Below are 22,186 nucleotides of genomic sequence, written 5' to 3'. Positions count from 1 at the left end.
TGGGTGAATCTGGTTCCTGTACAGCCACACCAGCAACTTGGCCAGGTGTTGCCTCTTCCACCTCCATGTTCTCAAGCCATTGGTCCTGCGACAAAGTCCGCCTCTGCCTCCTCATCCTCCACAGTGTCCTCAGCCTCCACTGCAGGTACAATTTACAATGCCCCTCCAGCATATCACATGTGCAGGGCACAGCGGTGTCACGCTATTCTGAACCTCGTTTTCTTGGGCAAACAGAGTCACACAGGGGAGGAACTGCTCCATGTCCTTCATCAAGAAATCGAATCCTGGCTTTCTCTGCAGCAACTCAAAATTGGAACCATGTTGACCGACAGTGGGAAGAACATAGTGTCAATGCTGTTTCAAGGAAGGCTGAGTCATGCGCCCTGCATGGCACACATGTTCAATCTGGTTGTCAAGCAGTTCCTGAAGTCTTCCACTTATCTGCAAGACATCCTAAAAATGGCCAGGAAACTTTGCGTGGACTTCAGCCACTTTCACACCGCAAAGCCCAAACTCCTTGAGCTGCAGCGGCAGAATGGCATCTCCCAATATAGGCTGATATGCAAAGCATCCACCCGTTGGAATTCCACCTTCCATATTTTGGACCGACTATACGAACAGAGAAAGGCCATAAACGATTTCTTGATGATCCAAGCGGACATAATTACTCCCCTGTGTAACTTCGATGTTAGCCAGTGGCAGCACATGCGCCGTTTGCTCAGGCCCTTTGAGAAGGCCACATTATTTGTCAGTCGCCAGGACTACGAGATGAACAACATCTTTCCACTGCTTCATGTCCTGGAACAGATGCTGGTAAATCTGTCTGGTCAGGGGACAGAAGAGGATGTGGTGCCTAGATCTCATGGCCACATGAGCCCTGTGGGGGCTGAACTGGAGGAGGAGGAGGAGGACATTGGAGCACAAGCAATGTGTAGCGAAATGGGTGGTTTTTCTACACAGGTGACAGGAGAGGAGGAGCAGGAGCAGCCAGAGGAGCTACAAGGTGATAAGGAAGATGACGCAGAGGGCCCAGACACACTGTGGCAGTATGCAGCGGAGACGGAGGCAGGGAGTCCCTCTGAGTCACTTGCACAAATGGCCGATGCATGCTCATTTGCTTTCGAAGTGACATCAGAATTGTCTCCATTTGGAAGAGGGATGAATTCTGGCTCTCCACCTTGTTGGACCCTCGCTACTGGTGCAAAATGGGGGCCTTTTTTACACTTGCTGAGAGGAAGGACAAACTGAACTACTACAGAGTCATTCTATGTAGTGAGTTGGCCGCTGCCTATCTGCGCCATCGTCCATCCTCTCCCATCCTCTCGCAGGTCTGACAGGGGGGCCCTCTGCGCTCATGTAACATTGCCATGGCTGCTGTGGCAAGGTGGGGGGGAAGGAGCAGTTCCAGCTCCATCAGCAGCAACTTGAGTCTAGAGTCGCTGATGAGCAGCTTTCTTCACGCACCTAGTGAAGAAACTACTCACTAGCAGCAGCAGAAGCTAGACCTGGAGCAGGACCTGAACCAGCAGGTGGTTGCATACTTGGACAGCACCCTGCCACCCCACATTGAAGATCTGCTGGACTACTGGGCAGCCAAACTGGATTTGTGGCCAACTAGTGAGTTGGCCGCTGCCTATCTGCGCCATCGTCCATCCTCTCCCATCCTCTCGCAGGTCTGACAGGGGGGCCCTCTGCGCTCATGTAACATTGCCATGGCTGCTGTGGCAAGGTGGGGGGGAAGGAGCAGTTCCAGCTCCATCAGCAGCAACTTGAGTCTAGAGTCGCTGATGAGCAGCTTTCTTCACGCACCTAGTGAAGAAACTACTCACTAGCAGCAGCAGAAGCTAGACCTGGAGCAGGACCTGAACCAGCAGGTGGTTGCATACTTGGACAGCACCCTGCCACCCCACATTGAAGATCTGCTGGACTACTGGGCAGCCAAACTGGATTTGTGGCCACAACTGGCCGAGTTTGCCCTGGAAAAGCTGTCCTGTTCGGCCAGTAGTGTGGCATCAGAGCAGGTGTTTAGTGTGGCGGGGCCATAGTTACCCCTAGAAGAACTTGCCTGTCCACCCAAAATTTGGAGAGACTGACCTTTGTCAAGATGAATTAGGCGTGGATCAGCCAGGATCCACCCACCAATGCCTAATGCATCAGATTAGATCATCCATGGTGCCACACCAACACTTTGACAAAAGAGACCAGTTTCTTCTGGCTACCTGCCTCAGCTACTATTCTGATCACCCGCCTGATGCCACATATCTGATGCAAAGTGCTCCTTCTTTCATCCACCATCTTCAGCGGGTACTGGTATTGCCACCCACTTACACACTATGTCACCTTGCCACTCTGTGGCCTCCTCTTGCTGCTGCCACCTCAACACTATGTCACCTTGCCACTCTGTGGTCTCCTGATGCTGCTGCCACCTCCACACTATGTCACCTTGCCACTCTGTGGTCTCCTGATGCTGCTGCCACCTCCCCACTATGTCACCTTGCCACTCTGTGTTCTCCTGATGCAGCTGTCACCTCCACACTATGTCACCTTGCCACTACGTGGTCTCCTGATGCTGCTGCCACCTCCACACTATGCCATCTTGCCACTCTGTGGTCTCCTGATGCTGCTGCCACCTTCACACTTTGTCACTGGGCCACTCTGTGGCTTCCTGATGCTGCTGCTGCTACCTCCACACTGTCATTTTCCCACCCTGTGGCCTCCTGCTGATGCTGCTGCTGCCACTTCTACACTCTGTCATTGTGCCACTCTGTGGCCTCCTGATGATGCTGCTGCCACCTCAACACTTTGTCATTGTGCCACTCTGTGACCTCCTTCTGATGTTTCCGCCGCCACCACCTCACTCTGTCATTGTGCCACTCTGTGGCCTCCTGATGCTGCTGCCACCTCCACACTGTCATTGTGCCACCTTGTGGCCTCCTCCTGATGCTGCTGCCACCTCCGCACTGTTCTTGTTCCACCTTGTATCCTCCTCCAGATGCTGCTGCTGCCACCACCTCCACACTCTGTCATTGTGCCACTCTGTGGCCTCCTGATGCTGCTTCCACCTCCACATTGTCATTGTGTCACCCTGTGGCCTTCTCCTGATGATGCTGCTGCCGCCACCTCCACACTCTGTTGTTGTGCCACTCTGTGGCCTGATGCTACTGCTGCCACCTCCACACTGTTATTTTGCCACCCAGTGGCCTTTTTCTGATGCTGCTGCCGCCATCTCCGCACTCTGTATTTGTGCCACTCTGTGGCCTCCTGATGATACTGTGTCTACCTCAACACTTTGTCATTGTGCAACTCTATGGTCTCCTCATACTGCTGCTGCTTATTCCACCTCCACACTGTTATTGTGCCAACCTGTGGCCTCCTCCTGATGCTGCTGATGCTGCCTCCTCTGCACTCTGTCATTGTGCCACTCTGTTGCCTCTTGATGCTGCTGCCACTTCCACACTGTCATTGTGCCACCCTGTGGCCTCCTCCTGATTCTGATGCTGTCGCCACCTCCACACTCTGTCATTGTGCCACTCTGTGGCCATCTGATGCTGCTGCCACCTCCAGACTGTTATTGTGCCACTCTGTCACCTGCTCCTGATGCTGCTGCTGCCATCTACACACTCTGTCATTGTGCCACTCTGTGGCCTCCTGATGCTGCTGCTATTTCTGGAAAACTCGGCTAGGAAGTTTACGTTTCACAATCATTAAAGGAGTCACAGCTGGAAGAAACGTTGTGATTAAGCTAAAACTTACGATTTATTAGATATATACTAAAACTAGGGAGAAGTGTGAAGATCCCTAAATCTACAAACAAACGAAAAATATATTATTATATACTATATGTTGATGCTAGACGTATACGAGAGGTGTAATGATCCCACCAGTACATGTGGCTGCACTAGGAGGTGCGGAGCAACTACAGAATCAGCTAGTCATACAACATATGTATAGTTGCTGGATATAAGATGGTAACCTCATGCACTGAAAACACCTGTGTAAGAACCACTGTGGCGTGCTCAGATCACAGGTAGTCATATGTTATGACACAGGGTTACCCAGTTTAGGACTAAAAAAGTTGCCAGGGGGGAGGGGAGTAACCACCTTTGTATAGGTGACCCTCAAAAATGAACACCAGGTGAGAAAATCCTCCCTACAGACCCCTCCATTCAGCAAAAACTGAAAGTCATAACTAATCCAGCTGACAGCTATCTGCGTTGATTAGCATGTGGATGCGCTCTGTCCATGCCCTAAGCCTATGTTCAAGCTCAACGTTTCGCCTTGTAGAGGCTCATCAGGAGCTAGGTTAACTGTAGGACAAACAAACATGTAGATGCCGTCAGCCTCTGATGGTGAGGCGACAGCTCCGGCGCTATGATGGCCGTAATACGGTCGCCGCTCTCTGCAGTTTAAATAGGGAGAAAAACCCCTCCCATGGCTGGGCAGATCCAGCGGCAACTGGCGAGTCACATGAGGTAGGTGTGTGAGAGACCCGCCTCTCTTCATGCCGCGATCCTGCACTTGGTGTCAACACACTCAAAAAAAATATATTTAACAGGGAACAATCGGCGATTCATTTCAGTATGATGCCCATGAAAGAACACAGATTGGGACAGAATAGAAATAGTGTTGAAGGAAGCAGCAGTATGTCATATCGGCGACAGTTTATTGGATCCATGGATCCGACATGTATGGGTCCGACAAATGATGCTGCTGCTGCCACCACCTCCACACTGTTATTTTGCCACTCTGTGGCCTCCTTCTGATGCTGCTGCCACCTCTAGACTCTGTCATTGGGCCACTTTGTGGCCTCCTCATGCTGCTTTCACCACACCACTCAGTCATAGGGCCAATCTGTGGACTTCTCCTGCTGTTCCCACCCTCCCCACTTCATAACTGGGCCATTATTTTGCCTTTCAGCCTGGCTGACATCATCATTTATTTGACCCTTCTTCTGATCTGTCAGAAGGAAGGAAAAATTATACACACAACGGATCCTGTCTATGTAACAGCTTTAAGGCCTGCATGACATGGTCCCTATTTTGTATCAGAATTGGCTTGTGATTTGGTAGCCAAAAGCAGGAGTGGGTACAAAACACAGAAGACATGCAAATATCCCATTCACGTGTCATCTCTGTTTTGGATCCACTCCTCTTTTTTGGGCTTTAGCAATACTGATGGATTATTGACCAAATGCTGACCGAGTGAAGGCGGATGCTCCACAGACAGAATCCGTTTTTTGAGGGTTATTGTTCTGACAGATTAGAGGAAGGACAAAATAATCAGTGACATCAACACAAACTTACTGCTGACAGCCTCTCAACTCTGTGGGGGGGGGCTCTACTTGAATAAGCGTTTATTAAAACAGGTTCTGTTGACATCTATGTGGAATCAGCTGCCAACTGTGTAAAAGGATTGTGCTTCTTCTTTACGCTAACATTGACCTGTAAGGCTCAGTTTACACCTGAGCTATTTGGTCAGTTTTGGCCCCGCAACTGCCCAAATAAGTTCAGTGATTCTAAGAGTGACGCCTGTCATCTGCATGTCATATGGACTCACAGTATTATTTCACTACCCCAGCAGACTCCCTATGCGTGTTACTGCAAGGCACAGTGTTCTACACCACTATAAAGGCTCTCTGCAGCCAGGAAATAGCCGTTTTTTTACGTGATTCGCCGCAAATAAATTCTGATTTTCTTCGAACAATTCGCTGAACCGGCCGAATCGAATTTTTGAGAAATTCGCTCATCTCTACAAACTACATTTAAGAAGTTTTTTTTAACCCTTTAGATGTTTCATGGAAATCAATGCAAAATACTGGTGGAATTTAAGAATTTGATTTTTTTTGCAGATTTTCAATTTTAATCAATTTTTTTAACACATGAGCTGATTAAATAGAACTTATACTCCAAATTTATTACCTTGATTTATAGTTTTTAGAGAAATCCCATTTGTGGCCCCTGAGCGATACCAATAATGCAGCTCTAGCAGCCAGCAATTATGCTTCAGTTACATCTTTTCTGATTGGAGTCTTTCACTTCTCAATAGTGACCTTGATATCTAAGGTATTTGACAGAGGGAGGGAGCTGTATCATCACATTGTGCTTTTTGTGCTGTTCTATGTACACACTTGTTCTGTAGTGCCAGTCAGTGCATGAACATCCAATTTTAAAGGACAGATATGGGCTACACATTAGTTAGTGGATACTCCTACACTCTACCACCATTTTAAGTAGTGTTAGGAGTGGAGTATAAATTCCAATACAGCTCAGCAGTCTCTTCCATATAGATGTGTGCTATGATACCACCATAACGCTTACAGCTGCCTGTCTCCACAACTTATTATTGACCTCCTGCTACTTTTGACATTAAAGGGTTAATAATCCCTTAAGGACTGGGGATGTCTGTCAAAGAGTGTACCATAAATCTTCTTTTCCTGTCTCCTCTACTTCAGCATCCTAGATTCACAATACTTTTCAATACTTCAAAGACTATCAGAAAGCAGAAAAAATTGCAATCAGCCTTAATGTGTTGAGGGAACTTGTGGACCTCCCTGGCTTGTGGACTTGGTTGCAATTGAAATGGCTGTGACCCCTTTAGTTGCGCCACTACAAGTGAGTAGAAAGATAAAAATTACATATTCAAAGTCTTTTGAACTATGTAGTCATTACAGTAGTTCAGTGGAATTTCCTGATGGATTTTCTTCAAAAGGTAAAAATTCTATCACATGCACTGCCAAATGCACCAATTGTGTGCCAAATGAGTGTCCTTTTGTCAAATGCTAGACTGTTATGGAGCGACGGTTGCTGACTGCTGATGTTCCCCTACTCACCACCGCAGTCCCCAGCTCCGTGCTCGGGTGAGCATTGTCCTGCCTGGCTGCCTCCATCATTGTCCACGTCAGGCTGCATTGCAGGGCAGGTAGCTGCGGTGATCAGCTGCCAGTGTCTTCCCATTCACCGCCATCCTCGCTGAAAAGTGCAGCCAAGCTTATGGCATATAATACTTCTCGCGCTTAGGGAACAGAAAATGACAGGCAGGTTGAGGACAGTTGGGGTAACAGGGCCTGCACCCAGGCCATGCCAACTAAGCGTTGTGTCAGAGGAACCCGAAGGCCGAGTCAACCATTCAAGCACCGCTGGGTTGCTGGTCAAGACATGACCTCTAGATGACATCGGACCTCAGGCCTCTCGCTGCGACTCCTGCTGCCACCTCCTTATTTCTGATGCTACTTCTGCCTGTGACAGAAACATTTTGGCCATTCCCTTTGAAGGGTCTGTCACCTGTCTGTGTGACATACTGTATAATAAAATAATTAAATAAAAATAAAAATAATACACCCTAAAAAAGACTGTAGTACAATGTAACTTCACCGCAGTACGGAAATTAAGACATACAGTATGTTTTTTCCGATTAATAACACCCCCCCCCCCCCCCGTAAAAAAGTAAAATAACAATCACAATGGCTAATAGGACATACATTTATTTCAGTTCAATACACCCCGTAAATGGCTGTAGTACAATGTAACTTCACCGCAGAATGGCAATTAAGATGTATTCTTTTTCCTATTAATACACCCCAAATAAAGAAATATAACAATCACAATTCACAGCAGAACGGATAATAGGACGTACGTATCTTTCCTATTAATTCACCCCGTAAATGGCTGTAGTACAATGTAACTTCACCGCTGGACGGCAATTATGACATATATTTTTTTTCATTTTTTTTCCTATTAATCTACCCCCCCAAAAAAATAAAACAATGTAAAATCAATGCAGAACGGCTAAAAGGACATACGTATCTTTCCTATTAATACATCCTGTAAATGTCTGTATCACACAACTTGCACTGCAATAACATGCAAGGTTTGCAGGAATTACTGATGTATTATATAGTGCAAACAACCAAAAAGCAGCAGTATAACTGCAATTTGGATCTCCAATTAGTGTAGCAAGGTGTAATAGAATAGAATCGCTCCTATTACTGTCACGACCGCTATCCCAGCAGCAGTCGTGTCGCACCAGACAGAGGGGAAGGGGGACCCTTATCTACGGATGGGAAATAGAATGGCCACCCCTGACTAACCCTAAGCTGGCACCTGTCTGCCCTGATACCCTAGACGGGGTGTGAACCCGTGCGGCGAGCAGTATGCCTAAAACCCTCAGTCGCCCTAACAAGACTGGACTGGGGAAAGGCCGATGGGAGCGCTAGTCACCATCACTCACGTCTAGGAAAACAACAGGGGAAGACAGCAACAAACAAACAACAGCAGAGATAGACTTATCCAGTCACGAGCAGAGAAGGCGATCCCAAACACGACAGTCCACGCCGGACAAGAGCTCCACAGCAACACCATCAAACGATCTCCTTCCAAGGTCAGAGTAGCACTGGAAGTAAGGACTATATCTGGCAATGACTGCAAGTGAAACTGAAACTAATATAGTAGCTAGGAGTGGCAGACAGGACTCACCTGAGAAGGATGCCTACAAACTCCCAGTCAGGACAAAAAGGTTCACAAGGCAAAACCCAGATGACATACCCTGAACCACGGAGCAAACTCACAAGCTATCGCGAGTAGCAAGTCACTGTGACCTTCTCCTCCCAGACCTGTCTGGATCAGTCACAGTCGTGACAGTACCCCCCTTTCTACGAGGGGCCCCTGCACCCTCAAGACCAGGCCTCTCCGGATGGGAGCTATGAAAAGCCCGAATGAGTCTGTCCGCTTTTATCTCTGATGCTGGAACCCACATTCTCTCTTCGGAACCATAACCTCTCCAGTGCACCAGGTACTGAAGAGAGCGGCGAACATATCGTGAATCAACAATCTTTTCTACCTGAAACTCAAGACTGCCATCAACAACCACCGGTGGAGGCGGTAGTGGCAATGGTTCAGGAGGTTCTACATATCTCTGAAGCAGAGATCTGTGGAAGACATTATGGATCCTTAGAGTCTGAGGTAGCTCCAGACTAAAAGCCACCGGGTTAATGATCTTAATTACCCTATAAGGACCAATAAATCTCGGACCCAATTTCCACGAGGGGACCTTCAACTTGATATTTCTGGTAGACAATCACACCAAGTCATTCACCCCAAGGTCCGGACCTTCAGAGCGCTTCCTATCAGCCGCACGTTTGTATCTACCACCAATTCTCTTCAAACTTTCTTGCACACTCTGCCACACTGAAGAAAGGGAAGACGCAAATCGTTCCTCCTCGGGAATCCCAGACGGCCCCCCCTCACTAAACGTACAAAACTGAGGATGGAAACCATACGCACCAAAAAATGGTGACTTATCGGTGGATTCTTGATGACGATTATTAATGGCAAACTCGGCTAACGGTAAATAAGATGACCATTCCTCCTGATTTTCGGAAACAAAGCATCTCAAATATGTCTCTAGGTTTTGATTGGTACGTTCAGTCTGACCGTTGGACTGTGGATGGAAAGATGAAGAAAACGACAGATGAACCCCTAAATGAGAACAAAAAGCTTTCCAAAATTTAGAAACGAATTGGGTACCACGATCCGAAACAATATCGGAAGGGACCCCGTGAAGCTTCACGATGTGGTCAATAAAAACCTGAGCCAGTGTGTTAGCATTAGGCAATGCGGCAAGAGCAATAAAGTGCACCATTTTACTGAATCTGTCAACAACTACAAGAATAACAGTTTTCCCCGCTGATACTGGTAGATCCGTAATGAAATCCATTGACAGGTGCGTCCAAGGCCTGTTGGGGATGGCCAGAGGTAAAAGACGCCCTGCCGGACGAGTATGATCTACCTTAGAACGAGCACAGGTAGCACATGCAGACACAAAATTCAACACCTCCTGGCGCCATTTAGGCCACCAGAACCGACGAGACACTAACTCAGAGGTTGCCCTACTACCTGGGTGTCCTGCCAGTGTGGAGTTATGGTGTTCTTTTAGTATCTCCAGTCGTAAAATTTCTGGCACAAACAGTTTACCCGAGGGGCAGGAGGCCGGGGCGTCCCCCTGAGCTTCCAACACCCTCCCCTCCAAACCTGAGTGTAATGCAGAGACCACCACCCCCTTTTGCAAAATGGGCTCTGGTACCTCAACATCACCCCCTCCAGGAAAACTTTGAGACAATGCATCCGCCTTAGTATTTTTTGCCCCCGGGCGATAGGTTATTACAAAATTAAACCTAGTAAAAAATAACGACCACCGAGCCTGTCTAGGGGTGAGACGTTTAGCAGACTCCAGATATAATAAGTTTTTGTGATCAGTAATCACCGTGACGGGATGAACCGCCCCCTCCAAAAAATGACGCCACTCCTCAAAAGCCAACTTAATAGCCAAAAGTTCCCTGTTGCCAATATCATAGTTCCTTTCTGCAGTAGACAATTTCTTCGAAAAGAAAGCACACGGACGCCATTCACTAGGGGACGGGCCCTGAGATACTACCGCTCCCACCCCCACCTCTGATGCGTCAACCTCTACAATAAAAGGAAGCGAGACATCTGGCTGTATGAGAATAGGGGCCGAGGTGAATCTCTCCTTCAGAGATGCAAAGGCAGTTTTGGCTGCATGTGACCATTTGGAAAAATCGGATCCCTTTCGGGTCATGTCCGTCAGTGGTTTGACCACCAAGGAATAGTTCTTTATAAACTTTCTATAAAAATTGGCAAACCCCAGGAAGCGTTGCAATGCCTTCAGGTTCTCAGACAGATCCCAGTCTATAATCGCCCGGACTTTCTCTGGATCCATGCGGAAACCTGAATCTGACAACACATACCCCAGAAATGGCAGTTCTTTTACGGCGAACACACATTTTTCTAACTTAGCAAACAATTTGTTGGCCCTTAATATCTGCAGCACTTGTCTCACATGGATCTTATGTGTATTCAGATCCGGGGAATAGACCAGGATGTCATCAAGATATATCACAACAAATCTCCCGATAAGGTGACTAAAAATATCGTTGACAAAATGTTGGAATACCGCAGGCACATTAGTAAGACCAAATGGCATGACCAGATTTTCATAATGCCCTTCCGGAGTATTAAAAGCCGTCTTCCACTCATCCCCCTCTTTGATGCGAACCAGGTTATAGGCTCCTCTGACATCCATTTTGGAGAACCATTTAGCACCATCAACCTGATTAAAGAGGTCGGGAATGAGAGGAAGAGGATAGGGATCTCGGATAGTTATCCGGTTTAATTCCCGGAAATCCAGGCAAGGACGTAGGCCCCCATCTTTCTTTTTAACGAAAAAGAACCCTGCAGCCACAGGTGAAGAAGAGGGTCTGATGTGTCCCTTAGCCAAACTCTCCGAAATATAATCTTTCATAGCCTTCCTCTCCGGGCCGGAAAGATTGTATAACCGGGTTTTAGGTAGTTTTGCCCCAGGTAATAGATTAATCGGGCAATCATATGGACGATGAGGTGGTAACCCCTGACAACCCTTCTCAGAGAACACATCCATAAAATCTGACAAAAAGGCAGGTAAAGATGTTACAGAGAGTGTAGAGCACCTACTACTCAAGCAGTTGTCCTTACAATGTTCACTCCACTCCACAATCTCCCCGGCCTGCCAATCCACCACTGGATTGTGAGTCACCAGCCAGGGAAGCCCCAATACCATAGGAGCCGGAAGACCGTCCAGGACATAACAAGAGATATGCTCTTTATGGAGGTCCCCTACCTGCAGATGGATATTATGGATGATCTGAGTTAACTCTCTCTGAGTAAGAGGGGAGGAGTCGATGGCAAAAACAGGAATAGTTCTGCATACCGGTTCCGGAGTAAAACCCTGAGCCTGAGCAAACCGTGAATCCACCAAGTTGACCCCCGCCCCACTGTCCAAAAAGACGGAACAGATCTCAGTTTTATTGCCCGCCTCAACGGTAGCGGACAACAAAAACTGAGACATGAGTATGGAGGAACCGAATACGCCCAGACTGTTCTCCTCCGCACAATCTGGGGACTCTAGTTTTCCGGCGGCTCCTTTGTTTGTGGTCTCTTGGGTTCTGAGGGACAAACCTTTACAAAATGACCCCTTCCCCCACAACGAAAACAAACCTCTGACCTACGGCGGAACTTAGGAGGATTCACCCGTCTAGTGGCGCCCCCTATTTGCATTGGTTCGACTGGACCATAACAGACCGATCCCTGCCCTATAGAGGCCTCCGTAAAATTTAATAGTCTCTCCCTGAGTCGTCTGTCGATTCTTATGGACAGAGACATAGCAGCCTCAAGAGACCCAGGGACCTCGTATACCGCCAGCGCGTCTTTTAATTTTTCAGACAACCCCTGGCAGAACTGACTCCTAAGGGCCGAGTCGTTCCATAACGTATCAGTAGCCCACCTACGGAATTCGGAACAATATAGTTCAGCAGACCAGTTCTCTTGCCGAAGTCTACGTAGCTTAGACTCAGCCAGTGAGACCCTGTCCGGGTCATCATATACGAGACCCAGGGCTTCAAAAAACTCCTCCACTGATCGTAAGGCCGGAGAGTCAGATGGTAGGGAGAAAGCCCAAGCCTGCGGATCTCCTTGCAGGAGAGAAATTACAATGCCCATCCGTTGTTCCTCACCGCCGGAGGATCTAGGGCGTAACCTGAAGAACAATTTGCAAGCTTCTCTGAAGGTTACAAATTGGTCTCTCCCTCCTGAGAACCTATCAGGTAAAACCACTTTTGGCTCAGGAGTACCTTGGTTTCCCGTAGCAACGGTGGAACCCAAGGATTGCTGCTGCAGCACTGTTGCTTTTAATCCTGCCACTTCAAGGGATAACCCCTGTAATTGTTTCGCCAAAACCGAAACCGGATCCATAGTGGAACAGACAAAATACAAAGCAAAAGTCTTTTTTTTTTTTTTTTTTAGAGGCCAGATATACTGTCACGACCGCTATCCCAGCAGCAGTCGTGTCGCACCAGACGGAGGGGAAGGGGGACCCTTATCTACGGATGGGAAATAGAATGGCCACCCCTGACTAACCCTAAGCTGGCACCTGTCTGCCCTGATACCCTAGACGGGGTGTGAACCCGTGCGGCGAGCAGGATGCCTAAAACCCTCAGTCGCCCTAACAAGACTAGACTGGGGAAAGGCCGATGGGAGCGCTAGTCACCATCACTCACGTCTAGGAAAACAACAGGGGAAGACAGCAACAAACAAACAACAGCAGAGATAGACTTATCCAGTCACGAGCAGAGAAGGCGATCCCAAACACGACAGTCCACGCCGGACAAGAGCTCCACAGCAACACCATCAAACGATCTCCTTCCAAGGTCAGAGTAGCACTGGAAGTAAGGACTATATCTGGCAATGACTGACGGAGCAAACTCACAAGCTATCGCTAGTAGCAAGTCGCTGTGACCTTCTCCTCCCAGACCTGTCTGGATCAGTTACAGTCATGACAATTACCCAGGCTGTACACTCTACTATTGCACCCTGTTCTCCTTTTATACTGTAGATGATGCCTCCCTATCCTTTCCCTACACCTTAAATAATCTTTCCCTTAACTTCTAAATAGATTTTTCAGCACAATAAAGTCTTTCCTAGCCATGTCTCTAGCGCCTGCTGACGTCTCTCCCTGCACTAAGCACACTGGAAAATGGCTGAATCCAAGATGGCTGAGGCTATTTATAGGGCTGTGACATCACAGGGGCTGGCTGCTGATTTGCTGCATGCATGGCATTGTGGGAGATCCCTCGTTCCCAGAGTTCTTTGTTCCATGTCCTAACACGTGCAGCAGCCATTTTAGGAAAAATTTGATTCGTTACCATGAAGCGCGAGGAAATTCGGCTTCGGTGTGATTCAAATTTTTCCTGAAATTCGGATCAAATTCCACTTCGATTCGCTCATCTCTATTAATAATAATATTAATAATAATAATATTTATTATTATTGATAATAATAACAACATTATTATTACTGTCTTTCTGAGTGAATTACAGGTCCATAATATTGTAAAGCATTTGTCAATTCAATATTAGTCATAGGTAAACTAACATACAGTTTATTTGTTTGTATCTTTACTATGTTTGTTATTAGAAATTATAACTTGACCATGTAAGTCACTATATTTGGTTGATGTTCAAATGTTTTTTTATTGGGTTTTTGGAAATGTGCATGTAGTTTATTTTTATCGCTGCTGTATTCAGTTAGTTATGATTAGCATTGTAATTTCAGTCTCTATTGATATTACATATGAGAATTACAGTATAAATTGGTGCTTGGGCTCTAGAAATGCTCCCAGAAAATCCAGTTATTATTGGATAACAACTGTTGATCAGCCAAATTGAAGTAGCATACTTGCTTAGCCCTGGGGTTAACAGATGAAACGTTAAAGAGTTCACTGGGCCTGTACCACTAAAAAGCCTTTTTCAGCTAACTTGTACTTAATCTTCTGTTGCTCCCTTCTGCGATCCCGGCTAGGAAGACTCGACTGTCTAACTGGATGAAGACTCTTCCTCTGATGTCAAGACCAAATGTGTTACAAATTCTTCCTGCTTGGCTGCATAATGTAGTTGTAGATGAACAGGAAGAAAGAGAAGCACATCCAGTGTCAATGTCAGATGAAGCGTCCGCTAGCCAGTCAAGCTGTCATGCAGTCTCAGCCAGGATTGTGAAACAAAATGAGGGGTTAAATGTGTTTGTTCCGTTATGGGCAGGTGCCATCTTTAAAGACTCAACATCCACCATACATGTACATCGGACGTCGAGAATGGGTTAATATATGCAACATGAGCCTGACTCCACAACAGGTCATGCTAACAATCACTATTATGGGATGCACACCAGTCTAGATATCTCTGACACTTTATTCCAATTATTTTGTTAACAGCACACCCAGGTCACATTTTTATACACTCTACCAGCCGATATTTGAATGCATGATGCTACTTTGTATTATCATTCATGAGTATTTTATGTGATATAATTGAATATACTGTAGCATGCTCCTTTAGTGTATTACAATTGTAATGTTAGCTTGAAAAAGGGCCGTATTAACCTAAAGCCTGAAACATTGCTATATACTGATTCACTATTCAAGGCTGAATAAATCAAGGAACTTATGTTAAAGTGCAAAAAACTTTGGTGTGCCATCTGAAGTTATTTGTCTATGAAATACCGGGTTCATTGGTGGAGAGGGACCAGAAATGGACGAGCACCCAACTTCAGACAACCATAGGTACTGTAGCATATACCTTTCCTTTCACCAAATGTCTGTGAGACATTTACTTTGCTATAAAAGCACTTTGGGGACATGTTCTTCTCTGAGCTAAGTACATTTTTAAATGTCTCTGTGAAAAATTGGATGCATTTGGTGATCAAGTTTTTTTTTTTTTTTTGACTGGAACAAGCTTTTATCAACAAATCTATCATCTAATAGAAGTCAATAAGTTATCAAATACTGGTTTATTGGTTACTGGATAAGCTGAAATTACAACATAATATATCTAGTCTTATTGAATATAAAAAGATCACATAAAAAACAGAATAATATACATAAATTTCTCACGTGGAACAAATTGTGCTCTGTCACATCTTTTTCAGAAATAAGATTGATGTTTGCAAAACAGTACAGCTGTTAATGTGAAGGTGCAAGTTGTAGCTTATCAAATTGACAAAAAAATACTGTAATTGATATGCATTTTGGTATTTTTTTTTATGATCTTCCAGTAGAAGGTAAGTTTTCAGATTCAAATTGGTTCTGATTAGTTTTCATATAGGTTTCAAATCTTGCTACTGTTCCTTTGTGCAGCTACCTCCCCGCCTTTACAATTTAGTCTGATGCACTAGATTATATGCAATAGTTCAGAAAGTCATAGGACCAATTTGTCACTAAGAACTTTTCTGATGCAGCATTAGGAAATAGGTTTGTGATTAATGTCAATGATAGCTGTGGACTGTCCTTACTAGCATATGATTTATTCAAAAGTAAGAGAACAAAACAAATAAAAATGCATTAAATCAATGCAGTGCATATTTTTTTTTTATTTGTTTTTTGACAGTCTTGACAAGTGCTCCCCTTCAGTTATTATTCATGGCTATGACTTTCCAGGCAAGTTTATTCTTAATAGTCATGCTGTGTATTTCTTTACTTGAGACATTATAGATTTGTCAGGTGAAAAAAATACAGCATATTTTAAAATCAAAGAAAAATGAAAAGAAAGTTAAAAAAGTAGGGCAAATTTAAGTTTAAATAAGAGCAATCTCCGCCTAACTACTGATTCAAGTTCATTCAACGCAATTATTTTAATGAACAATTATTTCAACCATTGTGTACGGACACACTTCTGTAAGACGCTTATTTAATCACTAATATCTATGCATACTCAGTCTGCACCACTGCTATCCAAATATTAAAAGCCAAAAATCTATGCTATGCCTCTAGTAAGACTTTACCAGTGATTTGAGGATAAATTATAAGTGAAGTAAGTAGGAGTAAGAAGCAGAAGAGGCACAATGGTTAGCATTGCTGTCTTGCAAAGTTAGGATCCTGGGTTGTAATTTGACCAAGGGAAACATCTACATGGAGTTTGGGGGGGGGGGGTTGTTTGCGTAGGTTTCCTCTAGGTGCTCTGGTTTCCTATCACACTCCAAAAGCATACAAATATGTTAATTTGGAATGTAGAACATGTAAGTGCTATATAAGTGAATAAAATAATACAAATAAGTGGATATTACAAAGTTTCTTATCTTCACTTGTACTATTGATTTATGCAAAGTATCCATTTAAATCACAGAGGAATAATCTGGCAATTGAGTCTATAGAAGCAACAAACTAGTCTCTCAACAGTATAACCATTATGTGCTCTCTAAATGTATCTAAGTTAAATACTACCAGTTAAATAATAAAACTGTTACAGTGGTGGCCCGCTGCTTGACTTACCAGTCCCAGGTTTCCGTATCCCAATGGCTTTCCCCTTCCTAGCAGGCCCACTTGCTGGCAAGTCTCTTCTCTGCCCATAAGGATCACACTTGTTTCCTATGGCATCTCTTAGCCTCTGTTGTTATGCTGGCAATTAGTGTTAAGCAAATCAAAGTATCCAAAGTGGAATTTGATCCGAATTTAAGGAAGAATATGATTCGTCACAAAGCCGAATCTCCTTGCGCTTCACGGTAACAAATCAATTTTTCCTAGCAAACGACGATTTGTGACGAAGTAATTAGTAGCTAATCGAATTTCTTATCGAAGTTCGGTGAAGCAGCCGATTCAAATTTTTAAAAAACTTCACTCATCTCTACTGTCAATCATACAGAGACTACTTCAGGAAGTAACAGCTTGGTGGTTACCCTGCAAGGTGAGAAATAGGGACTGCCAGGATGATTCTCTTAGGAGTAGCCCTGAGTTTAATCTGTTGGTTTACACAGAGGTTTCTCACCCACTGCTGTAACAAAATAAAATCTGAATCATTGCTAGAAAATATTACTTTAATGGACTGCTGCTGCCAACTGCAAATAGCCCTTCCAATTCCTCCACTGTGTAGACGTTTGCACAGTCCACAATATATATCTCAGACTACTATTTCCTGGATATTGCCAGTGCAGGAAAGCAGTAGTCTGAAGTAATGGAAACATCAAAGCCATGACTACTATTGTAAATGTGTCTATAGGAAAAAAAGGTTAGAGCAAAATTATGTTGTATCTAAAGTTATTGTCCAACTGAACAGTTGTAGATCATATGTTCATATTGCAGAAAACGTCATTTTTATCCAAAATAATATACAACGGAAACTAGTTTTGAATCTTTGTTTTCAGCTAGATATGCAACTATGCTGGGTTATTTTTAATTAATATACCAATGGATATATTGAAGAGTAAATGTATTTTTATGTTTAACTCTAGGGCAGGCTAATAAAACCCTACTTTCCCATAAATATCATGTACAGTATACCAACAGGGCCATTCTGGAGATCCCCTGCTGTTCTCTACTATGCTTCAGCCCTAAAGCCAAAGCTGCCGAAAGGAACAGTACTGTCATGAGGTACCCTAGGAAATAATCAGAATAATAATCTTTAGTTACAGTATATAGCACTTACATATCCTGCAATGTGGAGATAACACACAATCAAAATGACAAGTAATCAAAACAAATGAACAAACAACAAAGCTAAAACAGAGAGACCCTTGCCCATTAGATCTTAAAATCTGAAATAAATCTTAGAAGTGACACAATAGTTACATGGTACTAATTTAGTCTAGGGGCCCAGCCCCTTTTGTTGGAATGGGGATTATAAATAATTATTTGCTAACCCATCACCAGCTAGTAATTGAGCCAAAATAGATATAACAGGCAGACAAGAGTAGTTAGTTCAGGACAGGATGTAGTCTGATATTTAAGACTTGTCAGGTTCTGTATTGGTCATGGACTATGGCTATGTGACATAGGCATACTAGAAGACATGAGTTTTCAAGACATGCCTTACATTTGTAAAATTAGGAGCAAATCTAATGGTCCAAAGCAACGAGTTCCACAAAATGAATGCAGCATTCGAGTAGTCCGCGAGTGAGAGGAGAGGATGACTTCTTGCACTGGAGGCTACTAATGCTAGATTTCAAATGCTACAAAAGAGCTACAAGGACATTACATGTGTAGGTGTAATTAGGTATAAGCTTTAAATGCAAAAAGTACTTTAAAATAATGATGCCCATATAAATTAGCAGCCATGGCATAATTTTAAGAGGACACTGAAACTTTAGAGTTGCCAAACAATATAAGCAAACATCAAAAATAGACAAAAAAAACATGTTGCCAGTTATATTACTGTTTAGCACAATAATGACCAAATAGTACATATAATAGACCACAATCTACCAGTAGACATTAGGACCTTGACAGTGAACCTTACCAAGCTATTTACTTGCTACTGTCAGAAGTGAGAAACCTGCCTCCACTGCGCCTGTTACCAGTCTCTGCTATAAGAGATGCTTCTTTCCATTCATATAAGGACTCATGAGTTTTGACCAGTGCTGTAAGCTGTTGTGGGTCTCGCTCTTTCTCTGACACTTCTTATATATGAAGACATGACTGTAGAGCAAGTGTAATGTGTAACTAACTATGGCTGATATCTGTTATAAGGGCACTTAGGCCTTTGGAAAAGTGAACAGTATTCTTTGTAAGCCACATGTCCCTGTCCTTGATCTCCTTGTAGCTTACAGTACATTCATTCCACAAAAAAGAAAAAACCCATACTGAAGTGCATTCAAAGAGGAATTTAGTCTAAAATTTAGGAAAACTTTGATTTGAAATTAATCCAATTTGTGGTAACAAGCCCGGGAATGCAACATCAACCATAATGTCATGTAGCCAGCCAATCCATAGGTAGCCACCCCCTGTGATATCATACCCATATAAAACCCTCATCCGGTGCGGTCTCCATTTTCCTGTGAGCTGAGCATAGGTAGAGACGTGGCAAGCGCTCATGCGCTAGGGACAGTGTTGTTGCAAACAGTTTTCACAACAATATTGAAGAGGAAGAGTGCAGGGAGACTGCAGGGACAGTGCAGGGAAACTGCATGGAAGTGCACCAACATTCATAGTTAATCCATTCTTTTAGTGTTACAGTTACTGTGCCTCAGTATTAACCCTTAGGATACTGGATTTTTTTTTTCATTTTTGCGTTTTCATTTTTCGTACCTGTCTTCTTAGAGTCATAACTTTTTTTTATTTTACCATTTACATATCCATATGAGGACTTGATTTTTGTGAGACAAGTTGTACTTTCTAATTCCTACAGTTATACAGGTTTTGACCCTACGATGTTCCTTTTGCGGCAAAACTGACCTGTGCCCTTCATTCTCTGGGTCAGTACGATTACAACAATACCACATATGTATAGGTTTTATATGTCTAAGTACTGAAAAAATAAATTAAAACTTTTAAAAAAATGCTTTCTTTATATCACCATATTCTGACCCTAATAATTTTTCGATAGTTTTGTCTACTGAGCTTTTTGGGTGCATATTTTTTGCGGAACTATCTGTAGTTTTTATTGATACCATTTTGGATTGTGTGTATATTTTTGATCACAATTTATCACATTTTTGGGGGGTAACAGAAGTGATGAAAAAATGGTGAATCGGCCATTTTGATAACATTTTTTTCCCGTTACGTCATTCTCTGTTTTGGAATAATAGCTTTATATTTTATTAGTACGGCCATTTTGGGATGAGGTGATGCGCATGATGTTTATATATATATTTTTAAATGTATTACTTTTTACCTTTTTTATGTTTTTGTAGCCACTCTAGGAGGCTACAATGTCCACTTTGTTTTTTATAGAATATTTCTATACTCCCATAGGAAGTATAATATTACACTAGACCTGCTGACCAACATAGGAACTGCACCTCTAATAAGCTTGGTCTGTTCAGAAAGACCCAGCCTAATAAAATTCATGACCAGCATCCCTGATCACTTCATAGGGATGCCAGTATTAACCCGGAAGCATGCACTTCTGGGTTTTTCACCCTTTATATGCCATAATCATGGCATTTAAACGCTATAATGACTGTGACATTAGCCCCTGGACTGTGCTGTTTTAAACCCACCAGCTAGAGTGCCCGTGGGCACCATGTTTAAAGACTGCTCCAGTGGCATACATGTATGGCGCTGGTAGCAAAAGGGTTAAAGGCAGGTGTAATATATCACTGTGTGCATCACTGTCATGTGCACTGATATGCATTGTTAATCTGTTCTGTTAGTGATACAGTTACTATGCCTCAGTGTTAAAGGCAGGTGTAATATATTGCCATGCACATCACTGTCAAGTATATAGTTAATTTGTTCTTTTAGCAAAACACTATGGCCAACATACAGTTGCCTGGGCCCTCAAATGGAACGGGCAGTGGCAAAAATGATGCTGTAGCCGGCACAAGTAGTAGCAGAAGAACGAGGTGTGGTAGCAGCTGCAGCAACTGCCACTGTCATCCAGTGGTTGTGTTTTGACCAACAATCTAGCTGTACTGGAATGGTTGACTCGCTTTTCACAACCTCAAGTGAGAACAGATATACGGTACACAGAAAGGAATTGGTGGGTTTCTCTGACATCACAATTAGTTGGCATGGCCCAGGAACTGCCTCTATGTCCTCACCTGTCCTGAACCTGCCTCTTGATTTTGCTGCTCCTTCTGCTAGCCAACTAATGATAGCCTCCAGCTCTGCGCCACTTTTCAGTGAGGATGAGCTTTGTGAGGACAGTAAACCATTACAGACCAGACCAGACTTGGAGAAGAGGTCCACTGTGGACTACTAATGATGACAGTCTGGTGGATGCACATGTTGCGAGAGGTCAGGGACATGCACAAGAGACAGGTGTGGTGACATTTGTAGATGATGATGTAGCCGATCGCATGTGGGAGCCAGGTGAATAGCGGTCATTATAATCATCAGGGGCGAGAGTGGCAGAGTGGCAGTGTGCCCGTGTGACAGCAGGATGGCTGTGTGCCAATGATCCAGCAGGGTGGCAGCGTGCTCGTAAGCTAGCAGGGTGGAAATGTGCCCGTGAGACATCAGGATGGAAGCAGTGGGAGATCTGGAGCCAAACATGGGATGGGTACCCCGTCTGCTACTCGGGAAACTTCCTAGCTGTGCATGGGCTCATACAAGCAGGCAGGTATCACACAGTGGTTGAGGGAGTGCGTACTCTTGCAGTGTGGGAATTTTTCACAAAGTTACTGAGGGATGTTAGCCTGGTGGTATGCAGGATTAGTGATGGCCTTGCGGTTCGCCCGGCGGTCGGTTCCCGGCGAACTTTGCTCGTTCGCGATTCGCCGAACATATGGCGATATTCGCGCCTGCCATATTCTTTTACATTGTGAAGAACTTTGACCCATGACACATCCATCAGGTGGTATAGGACAGCCAATTGAAAAGTTTCAGCACATAGACATACCCCCTACCTTATAAATAGACCCAATCTGGCCGCCATTTTACATTCAGTCTTTTGTCAGTGTAGGGAAAGGTTGCTGTGTGGAGCATGGACAGACTGTTAGAGACAAAACCACTATCAAATAGGTCCACAAAAGTCCTTTTAAGGAAGGACTGGTATAGGTGTACTATTGATAGGTGTGCAGTACAGAGGGGGATAATACACTTATAATATACTTTATAACATAGAAAGCATATTATAGTGGATTTGTATTGTACAGCAGTGGTGAGCGGTTCTGCAGTGATACTGCAGCTACACAGAGTGCCAAACGCAATTAGAAAA

Source organism: Bufo bufo, chromosome 5 (assembly GCF_905171765.1).
Source record: "Bufo bufo chromosome 5, aBufBuf1.1, whole genome shotgun sequence".
NCBI classification, from domain to species: Eukaryota; Metazoa; Chordata; class Amphibia; order Anura; family Bufonidae; genus Bufo; species Bufo bufo.
This window is presented reverse-complemented; position numbering follows the sequence as displayed.